At 37.4% G+C, this 12,713-nt stretch overlaps 1 long non-coding RNA gene across 5 annotated transcripts in view; it reads right to left on the bottom strand.

The window, feature by feature from the left end:
• The window catches only part of LOC141728251 (uncharacterized), a 174,383-nt gene extending 163,073 nt beyond the window's left edge, over positions 1 to 11,310 (bottom strand). For 2 of the 5 annotated variants that reach the window (XR_012579127.1, XR_012579125.1), the window contains exons 1-2: positions 11,053 to 11,310; positions 10,685 to 10,722 (exon numbers count right to left, since the gene is read on the bottom strand). This is a non-coding gene — a long non-coding RNA (uncharacterized LOC141728251). The remainder of the gene's footprint in view (positions 1 to 10,684; positions 10,723 to 11,052) is intronic. The other 3 variants (XR_012579129.1, XR_012579126.1, XR_012579128.1) reach the window with 3 other exon arrangements.
• Between the last annotated feature and the right edge of the window lie 1,403 nt (positions 11,311 to 12,713).

Raw genomic sequence — 12,713 nt, 5'->3', positions numbered from 1 at the left:
GAGGTTAGACAGAAGCATTCTTATTTGTACATGTTCTTTTGAAGCTGGAAACCTCTGCTGCAGAACAAAGACCTCTCTCATTTGAGCTGTTCAAAACCTAGTGGCACTAGCAGATTACCAACTTTTTTTGGTGGATCTGCCACAAGAGGGAAGTAAAACAGAAGTGGGCTCCAGGTGTTTGCTGACATCAGAGTGACACTATAAACTAATAAAACTTGGAAAAAATCCATGTTCTGAATCTGGTAGGACCTAAAGATGGATGCTTCTGCTTATCTCTGCTCAGTGTTGAAGCCTCTCCCTCAGCTTCTTTAGTGGTCCTATCTTCTCCAGCTGCCATCCTGTCTTTCTCCTTGACTAACTGTCCCAAGAGGGATAAAAGAATTAGGCAAAGTGTTCTGGAGCACATGAAAGACCAAAACTTAGGTACTTAAATGAAAAATGCAGAAATGAACAAAATATTAATCATATGAGCTTACAGTTAAGCACCTTTGAGAGCCCTTGAGAAGAGAGACTTGGCTTGAAAATCTGCACTATGAACACACTCATTGAATAATCATGTTTTGTGAAAGAAGAATTCAAATGCATTGCGGAATCCTGTACAGAAGAATCCAGCAATGCTTTTTCTTTTCACAAGGCACAAGAAGAAATATACCTTTGCAAAGCACATTTTTAAGACCTGCAACCTCTTCATGGCAAAAATGGCAACAATAATATTTCTCTTCCTTACACTTGTATTGCAAATGTTAATAATTACAAAATCCTGCAAGAACTGCTTGGAGAGCATTTTAAATTCCTAAAATTTTAAAAATCCATTCATTTACTTCCTAAACAGTGTCTTAAAAATCCAACTTCTACTAGGTAGCAACACTTTACAGCCAGAAGAGCAGATGCATTGTGAATTAAACCAAATAAAAGACCTTTTTCTCAGGGAAGAAAGAACATAACCATGATCTGAGTTCTTCTTGTAAACCAGTGACATTTCCAGAGACGTACTGTCTATTTTTGACTACTGTCCTTAAAAACAGATATGAACTATTTGGGGACCAGACATCAGAAGAGAATGAGAATGACCAGAAAGCAACACCTCTGAATGTAGAGTGAGAGCATTGTAGTTATTCTATCTAAAAGTAAAGAAGAATGGGAAATAAATGATAGCAGCAGAGAAATATGTAAGAGAAAGTGAATAATCTGTATGACAAGCCCAATGTGGATAGGACAAGAAATACTAGCTTTGAGTCATAGCAAGAGGGATTTGGATTAAACATTAGGAAAAAAAATTGTAATTGTAAGGAAAGCTAAGCACTAGGGAAGAACACTCACCTCATCTGAGGAGACTGTGGGATCTCCACCGCTGGGTGATTTCAAGGACAACTCATTCAGATATCTTAGATATATTTAGGGCACATCCAAGGTCCTGCTATTTACAGGGACTAACTGATGAAGAGAGTCCTGTTTCCTAAGTTGTGCTGTATAATATATACAGGTAGTGAGAAATGATTTGTTTGTGTGAGAGCTAGAGACCAGTCACTAACAAAAAGCCATTAATGAAAAGCAAGTCTAATGGACCCTCCAAAAATATGCACCCTCATTTCAATGTGGGGAGGTAATATCCTATTGCTGAGGGAATCCTGCTTCACTGGCAGGAAAAGGACCAGGAAATTAATTCTCCCTGGAAATTTCCTTCTGTGAAGTAGCCAAGCCCGCTGGATGACTTTCCCAGGATTGTTCTCCTTCTACTTACAAGCATCTGCTAGGAAGTAGCTCTGTGTAGACTGAATAGATGGAATGCTGGTGAATTTGTGCTCAAGGAGGACAGGAAGGAACCTGAAATCTCAGAGGAGGTGTTCTGTGCTATGACAGACCAGTTACTGAGAGTTTGCACTGAGGTCTTCTCTCTGGCTTGAAAGACAAACAGTGCTTTGAATTCTTCTGCAGACTGAAGCAGAGGTTATGGGGATGGAAAACAGCCAAGAGAAAGGAATTTTGCAGGGAAAGCATGCCTTATGGAAGACTTTTACTCAGTCAAGATTTCCACTTATCTTTAATGCCCTGCACCTGCCACATGGCATGGCTCATGTGTTATAGTTTCTCTCTTTCTATGAATAGGCCTGGGCTAGAGGAAGATCTTCAAGTAAGATTTACCTATTCCTTGCAGGAAAATTGTGGTTTGCCTGGGAGATCAAAGAAGTCAGGCTACCATAGCTGTGAGGGTATGTGGTGCATGTCTGGCGTAAGAAATTTGGATCTATAGATCACGGTTCTATACAGGTAGCCTGTGCATAGCGAGTGGCTGTTTCCCCAGGATTTTTGCATGGTAGCTCATTGCTCTATCTTTATGAATTGTGAAAGGCTCAAAATACTGAGCAAATTATTAGTGTCCATCAGTTTTGCTTAGAACAGGAAAACAGACAGGAAAACATATCAGTTTTGCCAGGCTATGGATTCAAATTTTTTAAATGCATAATGACTTTTCACATAACATGACTACCTAAGGCAGATTTGGGCACTATGGAGAGAAAACCTGGGTGAAAAAAGTAGGTTAGGATCAATGAAAACCAACATGTATAAATGTATGTAGAGCTGAGATACTGGTGAGGACCTGCAGAGGATTAGAAGAGAATGAGCTTTTTGATGAAAGTAGTGTGAGAGATATTCTGTTGTCTCAGCTGAAGGTAGAAAACAACCAGGGAGTCAGGGGAAACTGTGAAGATATTGGAGGAAATCTGCATCTCTACTCAAGGAAATTAGGTAAGATTGTCCTGTTCTACGGTTGCAAACAAAATTGACATACTTTCCAGAATCTTGAGTCAGGAAGGTGCATTTATTACAATAATAATTTCAGGAACCACTTCATGATAAGAGCATCTTGGTTTCTAATGTGCTTCTGGAAACTCTGAGAGTAAACTGAGATGAGATCCACTCCATCCACATGAAGTAATGAATGTTGGTTTCATGAGCCCCATGCTGTAACCACACCTGTACTTTTTGTTCTTCTTAGCAGAACCACACAAGGACTTGTCTCTTTTCTCTTACTTCTTTACTTGCACCCTTCTTAGATAACGTGAAGCAAAGATGAGAAGGATTCACAGACAGAAGCAGAAGGGTGAGGAGAAGATCTCTCTTTTGGTCAGAAAATGCACAAGTGAGAAGTAGTGAATTTCAGAGAGGTGTTTGTGAGTCTCTGGTTCAAGTGGATTCTCAAATACTCATATTCCTGTAGACCTGCAGCTTTTGAGGACTGGCCGAAACAAGTGCAATATAACCTTTGATGCAAACCTGGTAGAAAGATTGCACAAAATTCTGTGCCCTTAATCATATGAGAAGCTGGAGTGAAAAGTTTCCCTTCACTAGATTTCTTTTATTTTAACACACATAATAAATTCTATCTCGCAAGGCTTTTTGTCTCTGCTTTGTTTTGGGACCCTTCTCATGACTGTTTCTCTCATTTCCTCCTATTCTCCTAGTTCACTTCCTCCTTCACTGAAGCAAAAACCAGTCCATTTTAAACAACTTACAGCCCCTGCTTTTCCTACTAGAAAGCTGCACACTGCATTCATCATGGGCTGTGGTTGCACATTTTGGGGCAGAGTTTACTTGAATGCCTTTAATAATGGGTGGGGAGGGCGGGGTTTTGGAAGACTGGCATCCTGTTTGTCAGGGTACCACAATGCTGTGAGTTGTGACTGCAAGAGAACTAGGAGTCACCCAGCAATGAGGATCTGAGGCCAGATTATTGACAGCTGCCTCTAGAGCATTTTTCCCTTTGTGTTCCAGGGAGTAAATAGCACTTTGGGTATCCGCTGACGGCCAGTCCTTCATTCGGGAGAGCGGAGGTGTGATATTACACTTCTGCTTTATCCAACTTGTCCTCCAAGTGGTAAATATGTGTGTGGGGGTATGCACATATGTAAAGAAAACTTAAAATAATATATGAAGGAATTACAAAATCCGAGATGCCATAATCTTACTTACTAAAAAAAAAAAGAAAAAAAAATAAAAACCAAAAACCACCTCCTACATATGAGCAGATAAACAGTACTGCACCTCAAAATACTCCTGGGATAAAGAAAAGCCTGCTGGTCTAAGAAACTTACATTGCCATGAAACAGTGAATTTGAGGACTTCAGCCAGATCAGCTACTCATATATTCTCTGGTTTTGCCAACATATTATGACATGAGAAAACACCTGTAAATCATGATGTAAGAATGTACCCTGGGATATACTCCATTCCAAAAACTTTCAAGAGCCAATATATCAAACATATAGCATACAACATGTCTGTGTGTTAGGAAATGAAGTGTAGTTTTCCCTCTGCTCTTAAAAGTGAGGGAGTATTCATCCTCCTTCTGCTCTACCTTTGTCCTGTCCCCTTCAGATCTCCTGTGTCTCAGAGGTTCCCACAATTCTCTCTGACTTCAGTTATCTTTAATCAACCAATTCCAGCAACACTTTTAAATCCAAAACCAAAAGAGATCAGCCAAATTAGAATGATGTTAAAGTCAGTGAAATTAGATGGACTTCATGGTTTAAAACACAGGTGTGGTTCGTGCTAAAATGCAATATTTATGTCCATGTAGATCAACTATCTTGAAAAAATCCTTTTTTCAAGATAGTTGATCTACATTTACTGCCTGGGCTTATATTTTTCCTCATTGCAATTATTTGACAGGGGCAGCTAAAGAGTATAGTATTCATGCTGTAAAAGGAAAATTTGGCAATGTATAGTATTTAGCAGCATTAGGGTGAGGTAGGGATATTGCCCTGGCAAACACTATTTCTTACTGAGGACTTACTGTTGCCCTTGAAACTGGAAGGTAAATTGAGGCACTGATCTCACAGCATTCCAATATCAGATACAGATACATCTTAAAATATCCCCACAATATCATTCTTCCTATACTTTCTAAGGAGGCTTGTCCCCTGAATTGTCTATAAACTGCCATCTAACCCTTTAATATAAATATTCTCCCCAAATTCTCAAAGGTATTATGTAGAGAAAAGTACTTATTAAAACAACATGGCAGTCCTGGCTAGAACTGAGAAAACCAAGAAATACACAGCTGAGATTGAAACTCCATCTTTGAGACACCCCGTTGTGCTTTGTTGCATTTTAATAAGTGTTCATATGACCCTCTGCCAGTTAATTATGGGGATCTTTAGAATTTTGTTCTGGCCCCCTTGCTCTTCACTACTGATGTGCTTCTTTCACTTCTATTTTTAGGGACCTTAAGGTGAGTTATCATTGTTAACCTGCTAACACCCAGATCTATTTTGTCATTTTAGCTGATCCTACTAAAACCTGATTTAGATGATCCTACTAAAAATCTTTTAGTCTTCTTGTCTTACCTCCCTAAAGTGCAAATTTGGACCTTAACAGAATGTCTTAATAAAAAAGAGAGAGAGAAGAAACACAAAAACTCAGATCCCTTTTCTCCCCACGAGCCCACTAAAAATAGCTCCAGGTTTTCAGTTCTATTAGATGATAATCTGTTTATAATTTACAGTATGGCCAAAATAATTGAGATGATGTTAGATCCTGTTTAGCCATATCCTATGGACGAGGTGTTGGGTTATATTTTTTGTTTTGTTTTTTTTTTTTGATGATTGGTTTATTTTGGATTTCCCATTTGAAAAAAGGAGAGGTTGTAAGAATACTGTAAATATTCCTGTGGCTTTTCCTGTCTTGTTCCCATTTCAAGGTGCAAAAATCACTTTTTATTACCTATTCGGAAGTAAGAACACTACATATTCCTAAGCAAATTTTTATTCGGGGGACAGAGAAGAAAAAAAACCCAACCAACCAACCCACCAATGAAACCTATGGAAGAAAATGTTTCTTAGTACCTCCTGTAGCTGCCCTCTGCATCAAGATTTTGTGGGTTACTTCTGAAAGAAACATATATTGGAAAAGGAATTAATTTCCTCTGAAATGTAGTCTATCACCCATGAGGAAATATTGCTCTGCTTGATAAAGTAGAGGAACCTCAGGAGGGGACAGAAGTAAAACTAGACATCATTAATGAACAACTAAAATTGTGATTATTTGGAGGTTCCTAGATAAAATGAGGACAGAGACAATCTTTTGAAACACTGTAGACAAATATTGATATTGTTATACAAGTGTGAAACAATAGTCTGAATCTTCTGAGATTTGTCCATCACTAGAAAAATGTAATGAATGCTCTTTCAGTAGTGGAATTTTCCCATTGAATGCAAATAATCTCAAAAGTTTATTTTCAGAATGTTTCATGCTTGTTTTTGTCAGACAGCTGGTAGATGGAAAGGGTTTCAAAAATAAAGAAAATTATATACAATGAATTACCAATTGCAGTAGACACTAGGAGATTAAATGTATTTTTATTGTGAGGACATAATGCTGCTATAACCTAACCTTCTCCACCCCCATCGGGTAAAGAACACTTAATGAAGGAGAAGATGCTTCTATTAATCTGTAATCCATTTCTGGTCTATATAACATCCATTAGACATTCACCAGTAATTTCTTCCATCTAACCCTTATTTTGGAGACAAAAATATTCTTTCAGCCTTTAATAAGAAAAGGCTGATAAATAGTTGACTAATACACATTTTTCTATTTTATTTTTAATATAATCAGTAACATTTTGACACATTTATATTCCCAGTTACATGGGAGGCCATTATGCATTTTTGTTCAGAAAATCTTTCAAGATATGCATTGCCAGGACTTCTGTTCTTGGAATATCTGTCAAAATATACTTCTTAGAAGCAGTTTACCTAGGTGTAGCTTTTTTCTGAGAAGGTCATCCCAGTAGTGGAAATCCCAGTGGTGTGTATAGGTTACAAATAACATGATTTTCTGGTTCATTTTTTCCTACAGTTTCTAAACTTCCTTCTCCCCCCACTCAGGAAATATTAAATTTCTCAGTAGCTCCTGGGCTAAGTTTTCATTCTGCCTCTACTCCTAGACAAAGTTAATGCCAGCTTGTTGTCTCTGTTTTTTTAGCTTTGGTCCAAAGCTTATTTTCAGTTTACACTCAGGCATTTGATCAGCTACTTAGATTTTTTAATTAAATTTTTATTTAAAACAATAATTATAGGAAGAATACCTTCTTATAGTAGAGAATACATCCTTAAAGCTAAGAAAGCCCCTGCTTTACTTTTTTGTGAGCAAGAAATGCAACTTTCTGTAAGCCTGAAACATTATCAAATGAAGGGCTAAGCAAGGGCATTAATTTTTTTAACATTCTTTTACTTCAGTGAACTTCATCAGTAAGCCTATGATTAACTTTTCTCTTTAAAAAAAATAAATCTAACTTTGAGTTTTGCTTTTCTTGTATCTAAGGAGATTGAGCAAAAATATCCCAGAGTAAAGCAATTCTGCTCCTTAACCCTATAGGACTGCGAACACAATGGATTCCTATGCTCATACTTGCTGACAGGATATTACTGCTTTCCTTTGATATATAATTTTATAGTATCTGCTGCTAGTCAATTGCCCTTTGATATACAATTTTATAGTATCTTCTGGTTTTTTAGACCTTTTTTATTGGTGTTGGTCAAATCAGGTGTATAAAGCAAGAACATCGGTATGAGGAGTTTGAGTTCAATGAGAATGAGTTGCCCATTAATTCTGCTGGCAGGTTCCAAGTACAGTGCTATCACAGAATTCTGCCACCTTTTCCCCCAAGTTTGTTAGTTAGCTTTGGCTTGGGCAAAGGGCTACTACCAAAACTTTAGGCCCTGATCTTGCAGTCAGATTTTCATGTGTGGGATCACATTGACCTCAGCAAGTTTTTAAGCAGATGCTAACATCAGACAACCATGAATTTGTCCCAGGAGAATTTCCTGAGACAATCAGCTGTGAAGTTTCTGGGAAATTCAGATAGGCTGGAGATCAGCAAATGCACAGGTCATGCAGGATTTTGTCACAGTAACAATACTCGCTTGTGTGGCATTGATGGGGCCCAGGAACTTTGGTGACAGTGTCCCTCCATCCCTCTCTCTCTCATTCTCTGCATTTGTACAAAGATATTTACACATGTACACATATATATATATATATATACACAGATATATATTTAGCATCATGGGCCCAATTTACATACATATATATGTATTATAACAAGTAAACACTGGGGTCTTCAGTGTGATTTTCAAATTTCTTATTTTCTTATTTGTTATATATTCTCTGTTTGATATGATCTGTTTTCTCCAAAGGCATCTGGTCATGCATATGACTTATCTCACTTATGTCACCTCATTCAGGTAAAGCAAAAAAAGTGAGAGAAAAATGAAAGAACTTAGAATTCCTAAGTCCTTTGCATTAAAAAGTTATACACAAAGGTAAATCTATTACATGCCCAAATACTTGGTGTTTGGATTGATTTAGTTTATTAGCTTAGGTTTGTTTGGGTTTTTTTTTTCCTTTTTTTGGTTCTTTTTTTCCATTTAGAGTGAATTACAGTTAGATTACATAAGAAAGAGCTCTAAGAAGTCCACTGACAGCAACCTTATATGTCTGTCAAAGAATGAAATCTTTGCTTCTGGACTTTGAGCTGATATTTTTACAGTTTTCTTTCTGTGGAAGTGATAAATGCAAAACTAGCTTCCAAAACCCACTCACCTCTTTTGCTTATCCAGAATATGACTGCAAGATATAGCTCTAATAAACCAATCTAAAAAAGACATTCTGATTTCCAAAGAGTACCAGAATAAAGTTTGCATTAATTCCTGGTTAAATACAACAGTTAGATAATTAATAAAAAAGCTATCCAGAACAGTAATCACATTCTGGAGTTAAGATTATTTTACTTTACCATAATGAATATCACTCATTTAAAAAGTAGTACATCCTCACAAATAAATACGTAATACTTCTGTTAATTTCCTTAAGTATTTAACCTTAAAATGTCATATGTTTGCAACTCATGCACGTGTAAGCATTTATTTAATCTATTTTTAATTTCAATTCAGCTATACTCTGTGGAACAAAAATCTTGCCAGGACTGTGAGTTCTGACAAAAATAAACAGGGATATTCTATAATAAAATACTGATTTTAGCTTCTCTTAAAACTTGAATTTATTTGTTAAAATGAAATTATTAGTTGGAAATTCTGATTAAAATGCAGAAGTGGCAACTTGGAAAACTTCCCAATCATACCTGAGGGGTGAAGCAGGAGGATTAGAGATACTGAATGAAACCCCACAGAACTGATAATTTTCCCCACTGTATCCTTTTAAAAGCTGTAGCTCCTGTTTCTTGTAAATTTAGCTGCTTTGTAGTTTCTCTACAGCCCCAAATTTTTTAAAGAAAATGTGACATCACTATAGATAGCTTCCTAAAGTTTTTCTGAAACTCCATTTGACTTTATAAATATCTCTGAATAACAAAACATGCTGGGCTGGATCCTGTCAGGTACAGGAAATCCTGTTGTGGTGTATCAAGGTGAATGTCTGTAGCTGAAACTCAAATTTGGCATACCCTCCCCTACATGGAGGCCAATGAGTCATCTTATTTTTACCTCTTTTCCCCCAAACTTTGGTTGGATCTGCTTTCATTCCCCAACTCACATATGTATTTATTTATTTACTCGTTTATTTATTGATTGATTTTTAATTTTTTAATTAACCAAGCTAGGAAGAAAGAATTCTCAAGTCAGAAAACTCTGCCATGCAAGGATATGTGTTGTTTTGCCAAGGGGCTGCATCCCAGGTCATTTTGCAAATTCAGAAACTGATGAAAGAGGTGGAGTTGAAGTAACATGTAAAAGCTGGGAACAAAACTTGCTAAGCTGTGCAGAGGGTGTTGTAATTGACCATCTACATTCCATAAGACTTTGCTGAATAACTTGCTGTTACCAATATCAGCCAGCACAAAGTCATGTTGCACACAAAAATCATAATTTTGTGTTTGTAAATCACCATTAATATATAAATTTGCACGATGTCACTACTCTATAAAATATGATAATTTTTAATCTTTTTTTTGTTAAGAATTGAATTTTTCTTTGGAGTTATAATTCTAGTCTACCTTACTAAGAAAACAGGACATTATCCATATTAAAATAAACCGTACGCAAAACTAAAATCTGCCCTTAGTTTGAGGTAAATTTTATGCTAATTTTATTTCACATTAAAAACCTTCCCCCCCCAAAAAAACCCCAAACAAACAAACAAAACAACCACAGACAGGGGATAGCACAGCTTTATCAGAGAAATACACTTCTGAGGAGTAAGTTTGTATCATAAGGAGTCTTTCAGAGGTCCTGGTGCCCTGTCTAAAAGATGGTCCAGAGGCTAAAACAGAGGTCATCCCCCAATGCCAGCACCACCTCTGTATGATGGGGTGGCAGCAGCAAGGAAAGTGCTGTACGTTCTCTCTTACAGTAATGCAAACTGGCTGTAAGAGAAATATTAATATTTAGATAAAGAAATATTTGCAGATATTCCCCATGCCAAACACTGCAGCTGTAACTGCAAGGCATGTGAGGATGGCCAAGCAGAGAGACCCCTTCCTTAGTGTGTTTTTATATTTTTCCTATTAACTATAATGTGTGGCTGCTTTTCTGCCTAAACATCTCTAAAGGGCTATGAAAACTGAAGTCCTTCAAAGCTGTTAAATGTTTCCTCAGATTCACAATAAAATTCTTCATTACAGATCTCCTAGTAAAATCTCTGAAGCATTGCAAGCGGTACTTACATAATTTTCTGTTAAGTCAGTATTTGTGTATTCAACACCTAGAAAATAAGGAAAGTGAATGTGGATAGGGAAGGGAAAAAACAAAGGCGAAGGGGGAAGGGGGCGGGAGGAAGGGGTGGGGGGGAACAGACAAACCCTACCCTGAAACAGCCATGCAGCTATTAAACATATGCCAAAGTAAACAATAGTGTGAGGGTCTGCCATAGCTTTGCCCTGCAGGTAGACGGCAGGCGGCACAGAAGGAAAGCAAATGGCAAGGAAAAGAGAAAGACGGTACAGGATGTGGATGAGATGCCGAGCCCTGAGAGCATGAACGGCCTGATTGTGATCCTCAAGTCACACCATCAGCCATGCAAAACAGGACATACCTTTCTGGCTTGCTGGTTCTGTCGGCTGAAACAAAGCAGTCCCATTCTCAGCGGGAGGCCAAATCAAAATGAAATTTTATTTAGTCTGCACTGTCCCCAGATTGGGTTTCAGAATGACTGCTTTAGGAGATAGCATGGATGTGGCTGATGCATGCTTTGCATATGAAACTGCAATAGAGGAGGAAAAAAAAATCTACATAATCAAAAAAATCTGTGCCGTGTGGATTGCAAAAACCCCTGGACGTCAGTGAAGCAGCTACAAAGGATGTTTTAAAAAATGACCTTCCTGAAAAAAAAAAAAAATGCAGATTTGTGCTTTGCAATACTATTTTCAATAAATACCTAATAGATCACTTTGCATATAATTATTCAGAAGCTGCCCTGAGAGACTGAAATATCAAATAATTTTTCTGGTTTTTTTTCTTTTTGTTTTAATCATGGAACAGAATTACAGTTTGGAAACAAATGCAGAGAAAATGTATATCTCAAGAGGATTTCTGTGTCTTGCAGTGGCTGGGAGTGATTGCACCTCAAAATCCTCCTCAATTTAATTTTTAAGTCCCTAATTTCCTAGAGTACCTAAAGAAAGGCCTACTGCAGTAAAGAACATCTGCTTTTTGTACCACTGATCTAATGCATTCCACCTTGCACTTTTAAAAAAAGACCCATTCTTTGATTAGACACACTTAATTTTACAGACTATTAATAAATAAAAAAGATCATCAACTGATCACACAGTATTTTCATTAGAAGTTAGAAAAAACTTACAAAGGCAAGGAATAGTCTGCAGAAAATGCAGGGCATACACCGTGTAATGCCTTTGTTGTCAGTTATGCCGCAAATGAGATTTTCAAATAGGATTTGCAGAGGCAGGGCAGTGATCAGCACAATGCAACATCCAGGAAAGGGAAGTTGAGCACAGTATTCTGTGAAACAAGGGGGCAGAAGGGAGCCTGTTTGCAGATACATATTATTATCCATAGAAAACACTTATCACTGCTTGATTTTGCTACACCAGCTACTTGGAAGTAGGTGATACCAATAATTTTGTAAGTGCACATCTGTGTGGGAATGTGTCTCTGTATTTATCTGTGTGCAGGGGATGTAAACCTGTAGTCTGTGCACATGTACATGCTCGATGCTTACACTGTAAAGGAGAAGCAAAAGGCAGCACAAACAATACATGTTTTCAATTGACAGATATTTCTCTGCTGGGACAAGCAGTGCTAATGCTGAGCTCTATGTAGATTATGGACAGCTAAAGAATGGGATGGAAAAAACCCCAAATACCATAGAATCTTTCAGAGTGCAACAATGCAAGATCCCAAATAAGCAGTATAGTTAAAAACTTGCAGGAATAATGAGATACAGTGCAAATCATTCACACAATGTGCTTTCACACTGCGATGACGGAAGCCACTGACAACAATGCAACCACGTGCAGATACTCCTTGGAGAAACAGTGGAGCAAATTTTGTAATTCTATCTTCTGTGCTTTGCAGCCTGAGTTGCTGCTGGAACAAAATGTGCGAAAATATTGATGTTTTAAAAATTAAGCATTGGACGTCATGGAAGGTAACTTCATAATGAGTTTTTCTACTGCTATTTAAAGCTAGAAATCCATAAGGAGTACGGTGAAAAATATAACATTTGTTCTCCTT

The sequence above is a fragment of the Zonotrichia albicollis genome, chromosome 2, assembly GCF_047830755.1.
Source record: "Zonotrichia albicollis isolate bZonAlb1 chromosome 2, bZonAlb1.hap1, whole genome shotgun sequence".
NCBI classification, from domain to species: domain Eukaryota; kingdom Metazoa; phylum Chordata; class Aves; order Passeriformes; family Passerellidae; genus Zonotrichia; species Zonotrichia albicollis.
Note: the sequence above shows the minus strand (reverse complement) of the source record. Positions and strands in the feature narration are given on the sequence as shown.